At 38.6% G+C, this 17,989-nt stretch overlaps 1 protein-coding gene across 2 annotated transcripts in view; it reads right to left on the bottom strand.

Annotated features, from left to right (window-relative positions):
- The window catches only part of TMEFF2 (transmembrane protein with EGF like and two follistatin like domains 2), a 246,365-nt gene that overhangs the window by 95,308 nt on the left and 133,068 nt on the right, over positions 1-17,989 (bottom strand). The gene's annotated exons all lie outside the window — the stretch shown is intronic.

Genomic DNA, 17,989 nt, shown 5'->3' with positions numbered 1-17,989 from the left:
AGTGTCAGAAATTGATTATGATGGATAATATTATGCATTAACATGACTGGGCCACAGTTCCCCAGACATTTGGTCAAACATTATTCTGGGTGTGTCTGTCAGGGTGTTTCTGGAGGAGATTCGCATTTGAATTGGTAGATAAGTAAAGCACATTGGCTTTCTCATGTGGGTGGGCCTTATGCAGTTAAAGCCCTGCATAGAACAAAAAGGCTGAGTACGAGAGAGCTCCCCCAGACTGACTGCCTTGAGCTGAGACATTCATTTTTTCCTGCCTTTAGACTTGAACTGAAACATTAGTTCTTTCTAGAATTAAGGCCTGTCAATATTTGGACAGGAACTACGCAGTCAGCTCTCTTCATTCTCAGGCGACTACACGTACATCAGCTGTCCTGGGTCTCCAGCCTGCTGAAGGCAGATCTGGGACTTGCCAGCTTCCATAATCATATGATCCAATTCCTTATAATAAATCTCTCTCTCTCTTCCTACATACACACGCACACACACACACACACACACACACACACACACACAATTGATTCTGTTTCTTTGGAGAACCCTGACACAGATTTTGGTACTGAGAGTGATTCTAGAAAGACAGAATGTTGAGGATGAGTTTTCTCAATTAAGTCTGGGGTTTCTGGAATTGGTTCTGTATTTCTAGCAGTAAAGAGAGCACTGATTGTCCCTGGCATGATCTGATAATAGAGATAGTAAGTTATCATGACTGGGTACTCCTAATCAACCACTTATAAAAAGCAGGGATCTAGGTGACCGTATGTGATACTTTCAAACACTTTCAGAAAGCTAATGAATATAATAGTGTTGCCTGATTGCTACTAATTTTGCTGGACAACGTGGAGAAAGAAAAGGATGAGTTCAAGGATTCAAATTCCCAGCTCGAGTGCCACATAAATGTTCTGAAAAACTTTATGTATGCCCTGAGGAAGACCTTTATCTCCTCAAGCCATGAAGGCTGAGATTGCTGAAAATCAAACCCAATTCAACACAAGTTAAACTCCCAGCCTCACAGGGTGCTACTGTTAAAGTATAGGCATTGATTGGAAAGAAATGGCATCCTGAAAGTTGGAATAGGGTGTGTGGGAAGACCCTGATGAAGTGGTGGACAAGAGGCACAACATTCTGATGAGTCTTCGTTGTCACTGGGAGAGCTTTTCCACCCCTGTCTGAGGAGATTGATCCTGCACTGCCTGAGGAAACTGTAATGGCTTCCCCCGAGTCAGCCGCTGTGCAAGACAGTGCTGAGTCTCCTCAGGACCCAGCCCCACCTCTTTGCTTCTAGTCCTATACAGGCATACCTCGGAGATATTGTAGGTTCAGTTCAGACCACCACAGCAAAGCAAATATCAAAATAAAGTAAGTCACATAAAGTTTCTGGTTTCCTAGAACATATAAAAGTTATATTTACTCTATACTATAGTATATTAAGTGTGCAGTAGCCTTATGTCTAAAATGGTCATACCTTCATTGAAAATACTTTATTGCTAAAAATGATAATAATCATCTGAGCATTCAGGGAGTCATAATATTTTTGCTGGTAAAGGGACTTGCTGTGATGCTGTTGGCTGTTGACTGATCAGGGTAAGGGTTGCTGAAGATCAGGGGTGGCTGTGGCCATTTTGTAAAATAAGACAACAATGAAGTTTGCCACATTGATTGATTCTTCCTTTTATGAAAGATCTCTCTGTAGCATGCAATGCTGTTTGATAGCATTTTACCCACACTAGAACAACTTTCAAAATTGGAGTCAATCATCTCAAAGCCTGCCACTACTTTGTCAACTATGTTTGTGGAATATTATAAAACCTTTGTTGTCATTTATTTCAACAGTTTTCACAGCATCTTCACCAGAAGTAGATTCATTAAAAAACCAATTTCTTTGCTCATCCATAAGAAGCACCGCTTCATTCATTAAAGTTTTATCATGACATTGCAGCAATTCAGTCACATATTCAGGGTCCGCTTCTAATTCTAGTTCTTTTGCTAATTCCACCAGATCTGCAGTTACTTCCTTCACTGAAATTTTGAACCCTTCCAAGTCATCCAAGAGGGCTGGAATAAACTTCCAAACTTCTCTTCATGTTGATATTTTGACCTCCCATGAATCATGAATGTTCTTAATGGCATCTAGAATGGTGACTCCTTTCCAGAAGATTTTCAATTTACTTTGTGAAGATCTATCAGAGGAATCACCATCTATGGAAGCTATAGACTTAAAAAATATATTTTGTATTAATAAGACTTGAAAGTCAAAATTACTGCCTCGTTCATGGGCTGCAGAATGGATACTGTATTAACAGGCATGAAAACAACATCAAGCTTCTTGTACGTCTACATCAGAGCTCTTGGGTGACTAGGTGCATTGTTAATGAGTAGTAATATTTTGAAAGGAATCTTTTCTTTCTGAGCATTTGGTCTCAACAGTGGGTTTAAAATATTCAGTAAGTCAGTTGTAAACAGATGTGTTTTCATCCAGGCTTTGTTGTTTTATTTCTAGAGCACAGGCAGAGTAGATTTAGCATAATTCTTCAGGGCCCTAGGATTTTCAGAATGGTAAATGAACTCTGGCTTCAACTTATAGTAACTAGCTGTATTAGTCCCTAACAAGAGAGTCAGCCTATCCTTTGAACATTTGAAGCCAGGCATTGACTTCTCTGTTTTACCTAGGAAAGTCCTAGATGGCATCTTCTTCTAATATGAGGCTGTGTTTTCTACATTAGAAATCTGTTGTTTAGTGAGCCACCTTCATCAATGATCTTAGCTAGATCTTCTGGGTAACTTGCTGCAGCTTCTGCATCAGCATTTGCTGCTTCATCTTGCACTTTTATGTCATGGGGATGGCTTCTTTCCTTAAACCTCATGAACGAATCTCTGTTAGCTTTAAGTTTTTCTTCTATAGCTTTCTCACCTCTCTCAGCCTTCATAGAACTGAAGAGAATTAGGGCCTTGCTCCAGATTAGGCTTTAGCTTTAGGGAATGGTGTGCCTGGGTTGATCTTTTATCCAGATAACCAGAACTTTCTCCATATCAGCAATAAGGCTGTTTCACTTTCTTATCGTTTGTGGGTTCGCTGGAGCAGCACTTTTAATTTCCTTCTAGAACTTTTCCTTTCCATTCACAACCTGGCTAACTCTTCAGGGCAAGAGGCCTAGCTTTTAGCCTACCTTGGCTTTCCTGGCATACTTCTCTCACTAAGCTTAATCATTTCTAACTTTTGATTTAAAGTGAGAGGCATACGACTTTTCTTTTCACTTGAACACTTGGAGATCATTCTAAGGTTATTAATAGGCCTAATTTCAATATTGTTGTGTCTCAGGGAATAGGCAGGCCCCAAGTTAAGGGAAAAAGATGGGGCAAGGGCAGTTCGGTGGAAGAGTCAGAACACACACACCATTTATCAATGAAGTTTGCTGCCTTATATGGGAGTAGTCTGTGGTGCCCAAAGCAATTATAATAGTAACATGAAAGATCACTGATCACAGATCAGATATAATAATAATGAAAAAGTTTACCAAAATGTGGCACAGAGATATGAAGTGAGCACATGCTATTGAAATGGTGCTGGAAGACTTGCTTGATGTGGGGATGCCACAAACCTTCAATTTGTAAAAACAATGCAGTATCTATGAAGGGCAATAAAGCAAGTACATAAAAACAAAGTATGCCTGTCACTGACCTCAAGTCTCAGCAATAAGTAAGGCACAAGCGTGGCCCATGAGGAAGTGTGCTACTCTCCAAAAGAACTACTTGAGTTTCTAACGTATGCATACAAAAATCCAGGGAACATGTGTGGGAATGGATAGTAAGGGTGTGGGATAACGGTGTAAAGTACCTGCAGTTGCATCAGGCTGAATTTATTGATATGAGCTCACTAAGCAGAGACCTATGGCATCGGCTAGTTGATCATGGTGTTCCTAAAAATGAAATAGGAAGTCTGCTAAATTCTTACTTGATCTGTGTATGCAGAAAAGTTCTAGGCTAAGTAAACAAAAGTCTACCCTACATCATAAAAACAGAGCATTATGGCCCCTCAATGAAGTCTTAGACTTCAGCCAGTTTAGACTCAAGGGAGGTCAGGTTTCCCTGAGGAGTGACCCCAGTACAGTGCCAAAAATTTGTACTGTTTATCTTCCTCCCAGCCTTCTCCGAAGGGAACTTCCACCATTTGACCAGAATAACTGCGCATTGGGAATCAGTCCTTCCAGGGACAATTGGACCCTGGCTCTGAATTGACACTAATTACAGAAGACCCCAAACGTCGCTCTGGTCTATCAGTTGGAGTAAGGGCTCATGAAGGTTGGGTGATCAATGGAGTTTTAGCTCACTTCCATCTTACAGTGGGCCCAGTGGGTCCCCAAAAGCATCCTGTGGTTATTTCCCCAGCTTTGAAATGTATAATCAGAACAGACATACTCAGCATCTGGCAGAATCCCCACATTGGTTCCCTGACCTGTGGAGTGAGGGCTAGTATGGTGGGAAAGGCCAACTAGAGGCTGCTAGAACTGCCTCTACCTAAGAAATATTAAACTCAAAGCAGTACTGCATTTCTGGAGGGATTGCAGAGATTAATGCCATCATCAAGGACTTGAAAGATCAAGAGATAGTGATTCTCATCACATGGTGCCATTCAACTCACCTGTTTGGCCTGTGCAGAAGATAAGTGGATCTTGGAGAATGACAGTAGATTATAATAAGCTTAACCAAGTGGTGACTCCAATTGTTGCTGCTGTACTATATGTGATTTCATTGCTTGAAGAAATTAATACAGCCTGGTACCTGGTACGCAGCTATTGATCCAGCAAATGTGTTCTTCTCTATATCTCTCAATGAGGACCAACAGAAGCAGTTTGCTTTCAGCTGGCAGGGCCAGCAATATACCTTCTCTGTCCTGCATGAGAGGTGTATCAACTCTCCAGCCCTATGTCATGATTTAGTTTGCAATAATCTTGATCACCTTTCCCTCCCAAAAGCTATCACACTGGTGCATTACATGAATGATATTATGCTGATTGGATCTAGTGAGCAAGAAGTAGCAACTACTCTACAGTTATTGGTAAGATATTTCCATGTTGGACAGTAGGAAATAAATCTAACAAAGATTCAGGGAAATCCAGTGAAATTTCTAGGGGTACAATGTTGTGGGGCCTGTTGAGATATCTCTTCTAAGGTGAAGGATAAGTTGTTGCATTTGTCACTCCTACAACTGATAAAGAGGAATAATGCCTGGTGGGCCTCTTTGGATTTTGGAGGCAAAATCATTTGAGTGTGTTACTCTTGTCCACTTACTGAGTGGCCTGAAAAGCTGCTGGTTTTGAGTGGGGCACAGAACAAGAAAAGGCTCTGCAATAGGGCCAGGCTGCTGTGAAGACTGTTCACCACTTGGGCCACATGATGCAGTAGATTTAACGGTGCCTGAAGTGTCAGCAGTAGTCAGGAATGCCGTTTGGAGCCTGTGGCAGGCCCCTATAGGTGAATCGTGGTGCAGGCCCGTAGGATTTTGGAGCAAAGCCCTGATATCCTCTGTAGATAACTGCTCTCAATTTGGGAAACACCTGTTAGCCTACTACTGGGCCTTAGTAGAGATTTAATACTTAACTACAGGCTATCAAGTTACTATACAACCTGAGCTTCCCATCATTAACTGGGTGTCAGCTGACTAACCAGCCACAAAGTTGGGCGCGCACGGCAGCACTCCATCAGTGAACAGAAGCACTTTATGGGAGATCAGGCCCCATCATGTCCTGAAAGCACACATTACATGAAAAGAAGGGGCCTAAATGCCAAGGTCCCCACTCCTATTACACACTACCTTCTCTCTCCCAGCCTGCACCTGTGGCCTCAAGGGGAGCTACCTGTGAACAGGTGACAGAGGCAAAGAGGACTCAGGCCTGGATTACAGAAGATTCTGCATAACATACAGCTACCACCTGAAAGTGGACAGCTGCAGCATTATATAGCCCCTTTCTGGGACATCCCTGAAGGACAATGAGGAGGAAAAATCCAGTGGGCAGAACTTCGAGCAGTACACCTGATTGTTCACTTTGCGTGAGAGGGGAAATGGCAAGATGTGTGATTATACACCAGTTCATGGACTGTGGCCAATGATTTGGCTGGATGGTCGGGAATTGGAAGGAATACAGCTGGAAAATTGATGAGAAGGAAATTTGAGGAAGAGGTATTTGGATAGAACTCTCTCAATGGGTGAAAATATTAATATATTTGTATCCCATGTGAACACTCAAAAAAGGGTGACCCCAGCAGAGAGGGAATTTTAATAATCAAGTGGATATAATGACCCATTTCTGTAGATATCACTCAACCTCTTTTTCCACCCACTCCTGTCATCATCCAATGGGCTCATGAACAAAGTAACTTTTGTGGCAAGGAGGGAGGTTATGCATGGGCTCAACAACACAGACTCCCACTCACTGAGGCCAACCCGGCTACAGCCACTGCTGAGTGCCTGATCTGCCAGCAACAGAGACCAACACTGAATCACCGATATGGCACCATTCCTAGTGGTGATCAGCCAGCTACCAGTGCCAGGTTGATGATATTGGACTGCTTCTGTTATGGAAGGAGTAGCATTTTGTCCTTGCTGGAATGGGTACTTACTCTGGAGATGGACTTGCCTTCCCTGCACACAATGCTTCTCCCCAGACTACCATCTGTGGATTTACAGAATGTCTTATCCACTGTTCTGGTATCCCACACAGCATTGCTTCTGACTCAGGAACCCACTTCACAGCAAAAGAAAAAAAAAATTAGCTGTATGGCAATGGCCTTATGCTCATGGAATTCACTGCTCTTACCACGTTTCCCACCATCTTGTAGCAGCTGGCTAGATAAAATGGTGGAAAAGCCTTTTGAAGTTGCAGTTACAGCACCAACTCGGTGGCAATACTTACCAGGGCTGGGGCAAGGTTCTCTAGAAGGCTGTCTGTGCTCTGAATCATGTGTGGTGAATAATATGTGGTGCTGTGTCTCCCATAGTCAGGATTCACTAGTTTAGAAAGGGATGGAAATGGGAGTGGTACTACCTATTATTACCTCTAGTAACTCACTAGAAAAGTTTTTGCTTCCTATTTCTGTGACTTTGTGCTCTGCTATCCTAGAGGTCTTAGCTCCAAAGGAAAGAATGCTTTCACCAGGAGACACATCAATAATTCCATTGAACTAAAAGTTATGATTGCTGTCTGGCCACTTTGGGTTCTTCATGCCTCTGAATCAACAGACAAAGAAGGGAGTTACTGTGCTGGCTGGGGTGATTGATTCTGACCACCAAGGGGAAACTGGACTCCACAGCGGAGGTAAGGAAGAGTATGTCTAGAATGCAGAAGATTCCTTTGGGAGTTTTTCTGTTTTTGGAAACAGTCTCGCTCTTTTGCCCTGGCTAGAGTGCCATGGCACCAGCCTAGCTCACAGCAACCTCAAACTCCTGGGCTTAAGTAATCCTTCTGCCTTAGCCTCCCGAGTAGCTGCTACTACAGGCATGTGCCACCATGTCCAGCTAATTTTTTTTTTCTATATATTTTTAGTTGTCCATATAATTTCTTTCTTTCTTTCTTTTTTTTTTTTTTTTAGTAGAGACAGGGTCTTGCTCTTGCTCAGGCTGGTCTCAAACTCCTGACCTTGAGCGATCTTCCTGCTTCAGCCTCCCAGAGTGCTAGGATTACAGGCATGAGCCACTGCACCTGGCCCTTCGGGAGTTTTTTAGTATTACCATGCCCTTATGATTAACACATTGACTGCCACACTAGAAAAAAATTTTTTCCCTGGGACCACGGTGTTTTATTAAAACAAAACAATCTTTTTTAATTTGTTGTTTTCTGTGTATGAATTATATGCAATGCAATTCACATTTTTAGAATTAAATTGTCAATATTAATTGTAACAAGAACAAGAAGTAAGATTTTCATGAACCAACTGCAGGGTTTTGATTCACGAGACCCCAGACTCAAAACTAGCCTGAGTTAAATACAACTCACATGGCAGTCAATGTGTTAAGGTTAATACAATACTACAACTCAGTCTAGGCAGGGCTACTATGGCCCAGACCCTTCAGAAATGAAGGTTTGGGTCACCTTACAAGGTAAAGAACCATGACCAGCTAAGATGCTTGCTGAAGGCAAAGGAAATACAGAATTGGCAGTGGTAGAAAGTAGTTACAAATGCCAACTTTAACCACATGACCAGTTACAAAAACAAGGACTGTGATTGTTGGGAATATTTCCTCATTTTATTATTTAGACTAGAACTATACCATAAGCTTTCCTGGGTCTCCAGTTTGTTGATTATAGATCTTAGGACTTGTCGGTTCTTCATAATCACTTCAATTATAATTTGAATTGCTTCAAAAGCCACTTATTTATAATTAAATCTCTTTATCTTTCCATCAAGATACAGATATAGTTACAGATATGTACATCCTATTGGATTTGTTTCTCTAGAGAACCCTGATGAATACAATAACATATTGATCAATGTAGGGCTTCTTTTTCTTTTTTCTTTTCTTTTTCTTCCTCCCAAGTCTGACTATCCAATGTCATTGTAATATAAACAGTTCTGTTGTACTTTCTTTTTCCCAAATCAATATGGTTTCTAAGGAAGGAAAATCATATTCAATTAAAATTAAACTTCACACTGCAATCAAATATATTATTTTTATTCCTTCGTCATACTTCATAATTTGATGTTGTATTTGAATGTCCTAAAGTTCCAAACGTATGCAGATATCTGTTTATTACAGAAATACATCACTAACTTTTGCTTATGTGAAGGTAATATTTTATTTCTTATTTTTGCCTTTTTTCAAATTGTGCACTTCTCCCAGATATATATCTTCTGATATCTGCTGATTGTAAGCCCTTATGGCTAGTTAGGACCTAACATTACTTTTATTATCCTGGATAATATAATTTTGATTGTAGAAAGCTCTTTTTAAGATGAGCTCAGAGAACACAGTGAACTATTATACTATGTCAAAGACTTTGAAAAGACTGGAATAAATTTAAAAAAAAGAGCTATGGTAAACAATCTTTAGAAGATCATCTAGCCCAAGTGCATTGTCCTGATTTCTTATGTTTCATTCACAGCTTAGTGATGAAAGGATGAATGGACTCACTCCTGATTAATTTTACATTGCTTTGGGGGGCCAGAAAAATCAGATATTTGTTTTTATTATTTATCGTCTTTTTTAAAAGACTCTAATAAGCATTTAGACCTTCAGCAGTATTGATTTTTCTATTGGGTATTGCATATAATTTTACAATCTGTTCAATCACTTATTAGATATTACACATCCTGTTTGAAGGGAAATGTGTCTGGAACAGACTGATGTCAGCTGCTGAAGACAGCTTGCTGATTTGTTGCTTAGGTGAGCCAACACATACGATGTATTACTATTCGGAAGTAAACCACTGAAGACCAGCAATGGTTTCTACCCAATTTAATACACCTTTGGGAGGACAGTTTCTCAGCAAACAATGCTTACGCCTCAGAAAGCTATTTATTATGTACGCTCTGGATACAGACAATAGAAATGTTTTCAGCAGAGTCTAGTCTCTTGGAGTTAACCAAGAAAAATGTCTAACATAGACTTAGAGGGGGTATAGGCTTTGGTAAATTTTTTGGACCACAAATGTTAGGACAGTACCCTCAAATCAATTTGTCTTGAGAAGTGCTGAAACTTTTGAAAGAATAATTAGAATTTGGGACACAGAAATTATGTTCAAATATGAATATATTATTCATAAATTTGTTTAACATTCCTAACAATCACCAAACAACTCAGCCTCAAAGTTAAGTAAAAATTTTCAAGAGAGATGGTTTTGTTGATGGGTAAAGTATGATTAGATTCTCATAACACACACACACACACACACACACACATACACACACACACACACACAATCACACATAGGAGGAAAATTTGTATCTCCAGCTTTTACAATGGTTATTATGAATTGGGATGACAATTTTCTGTATTTTTTATAGTTCTATTTTTTTTAATTTCTATGACAAATGTATACAACCTTTAAAATAAGAAAAATTATATCCTTAAAAATTCCATTTTAATGGTTATCATCAAAAAGATATGATAGATTGAGAAATAAGAGGTTTCACATCATATTTTTAAGTGCTAAATTAAAAGATAGAGCAGAGAATTGGCAGTAGGATAGGGATGAAAACCCACTGGCATAAAGTCCATATTTATTTTCCATTTAATTTGGTGATTCTCCTTTCTTTTTCTATTTCTCATCTCCAATAATTTCTATTCTTACAGCAAGAATAGACATTTGTAATAAGCACTCCTGTGCCACTTGGAAGAGGGCATGTAGCCCATCAGCTTGTCCCAAGGGCACTAAGGAAAAAGCTATGTCCTATTTTGCTTAGCAAATGGTTTACTGAACTGTGCTCATGTTCCTCTGACTTTCTCTGTGCTGTTTTTGCATAGCCTGTTGAAATATTCCTGATGGTGGCACTCCAGCAGTAAAGAGTGTTATAATGGGCAGTCTCTAAAATCTGTGTTATGTGCCTCTTTACTGAATAAGATGATCTGAAACCTATTTAATTGTGCCATATAACTGATCTTCGCTCTAGTCTATAAGCAGAATTGCCAACTGCAACACAGGCAAATTGAGTTGAAGCAGCTCAAAAAAACAAACAAAACCCCCCCCAAAACAGAAACAAAAACAATAAAAAAAACAAGATTTTGGTGAAGGTATTTCTCTCCTCTGCAACTTCAAGAATAGTAACCTCATCTAATTGGGTGCACACATAGCCACAATAAGAATATTCTCCATAAATAACAATTCAATACCTCTGCCAAAAACAAACAAATGACAACCACTCAGTCTTGAGGGGAACTGCAGAAGAATATATCGTGTATGTATATGCAGTGAAAACCAACATCAAGGGTATCATAGACAATGTGGACGTGTTAGTGGTGGACTTCATCACAAACTGGCATGTAAAGTCTTTGTTTTTATACTTTATTTCATTAAAATGTGAAATTCTATACTGAATACATAACATATTAGATATATTCAGTATGTGTGTGTCTGTGTATACAGATAATGCACAGTATATACACACAGACAATTTATGTTACTACACGTATGAGAAGACCTTAAGTGGTAGTTAAGAGCACGGTGTTTGGAGTTGGCTTGGCTTGTTCAAATCATAGCTCTTCCACTTGCTGTTTGGCTTTGAGAAGTTTGATTATCCTCTCTGTGCCTCAGTCTTCTGTTTTGTAAAATGGGATTAGTGTATCAAATGTCATGAGATTGTTGTGAGGATTAAATGGCTCCACAAATCTAAACATGTAGGATAGCGTCTGACACACAGGACACAAAATTTGGACAGTTCTGTTCTATTTTGACAACTACAATGAGATTCATATTTTTATTTCTGAGACTGGGATGTTACACTGGGACACGAACATGGAGTATACACTCCCTGATTCTAGGGACAGGAGTCGCTGACGCAGAATATGCCAGGAACTGAAACCCAGAAAACTCAAGAAGAAATACAGGGTGAGTTTAGTGAGTGAGCACCAAAAGTTAGGCAATAACCCATTAGCAGAGTGTAGTCTACAACAAGACTAAAAAAAGTAAGTAGAAAAGAGAAACAAGACATGAAAACAGTTAAGTTGGTGGTAGAAACACAATCTGTACTTTGGAGTTCTGTTTCCTTAGTTCTGTTGTCATGTTGTATTTTATTATTTTGATATAAAATAGAAGTTACATGATTTACAATGCAGGGCCTAAATAAATATTATAAAACTATATAAAACACATGTTAAAGTTCATAATTCTTTATTCCTCTATTTCTTGGTGCTCTACACCAGATCTAGGTTTGCAGTTGTCATATCCTAATTAAGTTTCATTAATCACTGTGTGATAGCTAGTACAGTTGATGCACGGATACTGAGAAAATTTTAAAAGAGTTTCTAGAACTTATGTGAAAATTCAATTTTTTTTGAAGTAGCCTAGCATCACAGAAGACCCGAAGTTTTAAAGACTATGTTTATTTTCAATTTTATTTTTTAAGTTTTACTTTTCATACAGCATAACTCCTTTTTTGGAGAGGTGGTTAGCTGGTGGTGATGTTTGTTGTTAACTGACTGTTGCATATGTGAAACGTCATTCTTATTAACTTGGTCTGCCTAAGTAACATTTGAAGCTTTCAATACCAGTTTGCAGATTTGACTACTGGCACCTACTGTAGAGAGAAATTTAGGTCACAGATATAAGATTTATCAACACGGGGCATTGTTTAATGCCCTGTACATCATATACACCATATTAGAAATACTAGTCCTATCTAGTTATAATGGCACTTCTAAGTTTTATTTCATTGTATAAAATTTAGAAAATACAGCTGTTTTTTTCTTGATCAAGATAGGTGAAGAAATACAAAAAAGGAATAAATAAAATGAAACAAACTTTTACATTTGGAAATACCTTTGTTAACAGTATCAACATTTTCCCCTTGAAATTATGGGAGTAGAAAGACATGTGTTTCCCCAAATCAGGACTATGTATTTCCTGCTCTCCTTGAAAAATACTTTCTGGACAAATGGAATCGCTGAAGGAAAGAGAGGTGTCATTCTTCAGTCCCCACCCGTTGACACAAGCAGTAAACACTATGGCAATTTTCAGAGGCGACAGCCACTGTCTTCATAGTGTGGATAAGAGGCAATCAGAGAGAGGTAGTACCTCAACTACAGGAATCCTGGAACTGGAAAAGTCTTCTCCAAAAGCCATATATACATCCAACCAAAACCCTGGCTTTTCTAAACCAGACCTATTATCTTTTTCGGCTGCTTTTCATCGTCTCCATGAGCAAACTCATATTAGATGCCAGTCTTAATTTTGGTGACCACATTTACAGTTCTGAGGCCAGAGAGCAAACGAAATTAATAAAAGGGAAACACCCTAGGGGAAGATTGAATGAACTCTTGGTTCACTCAAATTCTGTGACTAATCAGCATCCTCTTCTTTGAATACACCATATACAACCCTAACTGATCTTCTTTTTTACTTAGTTGAAAACAACTGGAAACTTGCCACTTGCAACACCATCTTTCTGTTCAATTGTCAGCCAGTAGTAGTTTTAAATAAAACCATTTTCTGTATTTTCCTCAGAGGTGTCTTAATTTTCCCTATCAAACTCACAACCCAGACGTACTAAAGTCAGCAGGACCTAATGTCTAATTTACTTATATGTATGGTGAAATCTAGTGCCAAGGATCATCCACGGCCATTGCCCTGCTTCAAATATTCATGAGCCTCCACAGTCCAAAATGCATTAAAGGTGGGCAGGATGCCAACACCACACAGTCTTCCAGTCACAAGGAGCCTCCTCAGATCAAAAGAGCAAGATGTTAAAGACTTCAAACTAAACAGTCTCTGTGAGACACACTCACAAAAGGAATGCCAAATCCCACACCCTGTTTCAGTTATAAAATACCAACAAAATGAGAAAATAATAGATGCTCATTCACTCTCTCTTCGGAACTCATTTTATTGCGATGACTTTACTTCTGTCCTTTCCTACCATTGTTGTCAAACACAAGGATGTTTCCAGCTACAATTGGAAAGCATTAATGCTTTTAGAGACAAAATGAATGACTACTGAGAAATTAATAGCATTTAAGCCAATAGGATTTTGCTAATGGAGCCTGAGTGGCATGTAGAGAATACTACCAAAGCAAAGTTAAAACAGGAATAAAGCATATGTATAAAGCAAATACACATAATAATTTAAGTTGTCCCTTTATATCATCTGTCATCTGGCTGCATCTGCTCTTACACCTGTGCTCCCTTCCCTGATCTATTCTGATGCCTCAGAAATATTAGGCATCCAGCCAATTTCACACCCAGCCATTCCTATAATCAGAACCAGCTATCAGTTTGCTTAAAAAAATATATATATATGTATATATATATATGAAATCAAGTATCAACCCCAGGGCTCTGAACTACTTCTGACTGATAGCACCAACAGAAAGTTCCAGGCTAATTACTTCTAAGGAATAGTTCTCCCTTTGCAGAGTTACTACTGACCTACTTTTGACTTACTGAGATAATTTATCAGGTAATATAATTAAGGGATTATAAAGCTGTTTCTAAAGTGAACCAAGTATCAGAAATATTTGCTGAAATCATAAGTTGGTATTCCCACTGCTATCAGATGGGGTTTTATTACTTTGCAATGAGTCAATTTTATTATATTTGACTTATTTATAAGCCATTCTTTTTCTTTATAAATTATATTTGGCAGGATATATTTGAGAGTCTCTTTGATGTATAAATGTATTAGTTTTGACTCTTTTCAGTCTAGGTATAAAGAGAAACAATCTTTTAAGCTTTCCTTTCTTCTTCCCTTACCCCTTCCCCATAAACAGGCACACATATCTCTTTACACAGGTGTTTCAATTATTTTTGAAGTTCATCCTAAGTAAAGGATGCTTCTACTATGACAGTGGAGGTACTGGGGTATGGACCACTTATCCTGTTGAATTTTAACTCGCTTTTGGACCTTAATCCTCTCCCACATTTAGTTCAATATCTATAACAGAAAAATATTTTGTAGCAATGGTCTTTCTTTCCTATTGAGAAAACCTGATAATTTTTTGATTTTTATAGCCTTGATGTTTTCCACAAGAAGAAAAATGTAAGAGAAAAACCTTGAAATGAAATCATAGAACATAAATGGAGAGTCTTAGATTATAAGCCATCTGTTTTCTCAAAATAAAAGCATTAAAATTATATGTCATTACTATTATGGCTTGGCAATGCCATACTCTAATTGTTATTTTTTTCTCCTTTTTTCTACTCTCCTTCTCCCTCACCCTCTCCATTTTATTTTTTTTCTTCCCCATCTCCAGTATAACTTGGTCTTTACTCAAAAAATCATCTAACTATGAAAATAGGATCTGTTGACTATGTACTGGCTTTTTAATTCTAATAATGATTTATCTTCATCTTGGAAGTACTTGAGTATCTTTGAGTAACTAGATTTAGCACTTGTGTCAAAATGTAAAATATTGATTTCTTAGGCCAGAGTTAAAGAAAGATCAGGAATTAATTTTTAACCTTTGTTTCAATATTGTTAGATATAACTCATCAGTACTTATTCACATCTTGTTATTACTTCATACTGCAGGATTGAGGATTTCCATGCATAAACTTACAGTTGAGTTGGTGTCAAAAGAAAAAATGAAACAAAACACTGAATGGTACTCTTTGTTGCCACACAACACATGCAGTATTTTATACTGGAGAGAGGACCTGGCCAAGGTTTCATCCAAAATCAATAGTGTATCAAAACTCCCCTGATTCAGTGATGGTTCTGTTGCCTGGTACTATGCTCAGCTCATTCCCCTATTGCTTTCTATCTTATTTTATAGCCTCTTTCATCCCATGCCTATTTAATTTCATTTATTGCTTTATTCTTGTGTCCTTCAGCTGTTTCCAATCTGCTCTTCATGACCATAACTAAATACAATATGTTAACATACAAAGGTATTTATATAAATGAAAATCGATGCTCTTATCATTTCAGCATCATTCCTTATTGCTTACATTGAACATTTTAAATACGTTTTATTTAAACGCTAACAACTTTTCATTCTTGCCTTGGAAGTCTAATGAGCTTCTTGGCTCCCTGCCCCCGCAGCCCTCTAATCTTCACAGCCGTGGCCACTTAGCCCCCATCTGGAGGTTCAGACTTACTCTGCATTTTGGAACTAATCTTGTCCCCAGGCTAGAGGCATACAAGATATCCTAGCCAAGAGCTAACTGATTCAGCATCCAGTCAGCTTTGCTGGTGGTTTCCTTCGGACCTTGTGATTTATTTCCCAGATCTAGGCTATGCTTCTCCCAGCCCCGTGTAACCAGGGCTTGGCTTTCTATACCAATTCCAATATCTATTCGGTCTTCCCAATTTTAATTCTTGATTCGCTTTTTTCTGATTGATACCCAATTCCCTCATGGCCGAGGTTCTACCTTGTTCTTCCTGTCTCCTTTGTAACTGAACTTCTTTTTCTGAACTTCAGTTCCTATGGCTGGGCCCCATGGCCAACTACTGAGCCTTTCTGATGCCACTGGCCTTGCCCGTATCTCCTCCTGTGGACTTTGTGCCATGGATCTGAACTTTGGAAGAATACCAGGAGTAATACTGCTTGCCTGGGCATTTTCCCACTGCCTGCGGCAGGCATCTACCTAGTTACCAGCTCTAACCCTGCAGGTCTTGACAGTCACCACAAACACAGTGCCTGAAATCTGGCCATCTCATTATTCCAGACATGACAGAAAAGAAGTATTATTTTAATTGCACCTTTGGTTCAATTGTTATGCTAACAATTCACCTCACATCTTCATCTTGATCCTGACACTTAAACATTGCAAAACTCAGTTTCTTTTGTTAAAGTAAGATAACAACAGAATCTACCTTCTATGGTTGTTTTGAAGATAACAGAAAAACTATATACAAATGGATGAAGCTCATAGTAAGCAGCCAATAATTTTTAGCTGCTATTATAATCTCATATCTTAAATCTTTGTACCTGGAAGTAGAGCTGTGCCACTTAAAGAATGATCATTAAAAAGATAAGGAAGTGGCAAATGGAGATTCTTAAAAAAAAAATTAGGGACCCACCCATGTACATTTTTTTAAAGTGAAATAATTGACAACATGATAATTAACCCTTGAAAGATGATGTTGAACTACAGACACAGTCGGCAGCAAACATTAGAAAAAAGTTATTTTAAGGAAGCATTTTCTATCATGTGTCGATATACATGAGTATGACTGCACAAGAATCCTAAAGCATTTAGAAAGGAGAAAGATTCTTTGAGTTAGCCATTTATTTTAGATCAGTAAGCCCCACTTCTCTGAAATTCTGATTCATTAAGTTTGGGATGGAACTAAAGAATTGGCATGTTTAAAAAATTTCCAAAGTGATTTTGGTGATCTCCCAAGTTTGGAAACCATCAATTCGTCAGCCATTAAAAACCCAGGATGGTTTTAAGAAAACATACATTACCTCAAGATGTTCAAAGCAGTGCACAGACTCCAGACTCAACTTCTAGCTGCCCATTGGCTAGAAGTGTATGACAGGTATGAAAATTCTACTGATGTCGTCTTTTATTAATGGATGACTATTTCACCTGGCTATTCAATGGCAGTGTTTTCCCATAAGTACCTAGTTTTACCCTAAGAACTCAGATGAAATCTTCACCTTAATTTGCATTAAAAATATTTAAATGCAGACTGTTTCACTACTGCCAAAATTATCTTGTCTTAATTTTTTTTCTTCGTTTCTCTTAGATGAATTTCTCCCTCCACTCACAAAAGTTTTATCAGAATGATTGTTAACTGCTCTAGGCAAATGCAGTGTACATACTGAAGAAAACAAAGGGCAGCCAGATGTTTTTCTGAGAGGAGGAGGGAGAAGGGAAGGAGGAGGAGGAGGAAGAGGAAGAGGAGCGGAGGAGAAGGGGAAGAGAGAAGAGAAAGGAAGAAAAGAGAGATTGCCTTTTTCCACTATCATGACACAAAGAACTCTCTCTGAAGCTTGGGTTGTTCACTTTTTAGATAATTAGGATGGAACCAATACACTAGAAGGCTTAAATTTTGGCATTCAAAATAATAAATAGTGTCCACTATTTGTTCAACATATCTTTACAGGAGGAGCTGAGTATTACTTGGTGAAAGGGAGAAGAGAGGTAGCCCGGAGATCATTGTTTGCTCAAACATTTTACCCAGCACAGCTGTGGGCACATCTTTGCAGTTACCCAGACCCACCATCTTAGAAATAAGATTAGCAACTTCTTTTATCTGAATGTTGCTGTTCCCACAAAATTCATATGTTGAATCTGTAACCCCCAAAGTGATGGTGTTAGGAGGTGGGACCTTTGGGAGGTGATAAGGTCATGGGAGCAGTGTCCTCATGAAGGGG

The sequence above is a fragment of the Lemur catta genome, chromosome 8, assembly GCF_020740605.2.
Source record: "Lemur catta isolate mLemCat1 chromosome 8, mLemCat1.pri, whole genome shotgun sequence".
Taxonomy (NCBI): Eukaryota; Metazoa; Chordata; class Mammalia; order Primates; family Lemuridae; genus Lemur; species Lemur catta.
The sequence above is the reverse complement of the archived record's forward strand: the minus strand, read 5'-3'. Positions and strand labels throughout refer to the sequence as shown.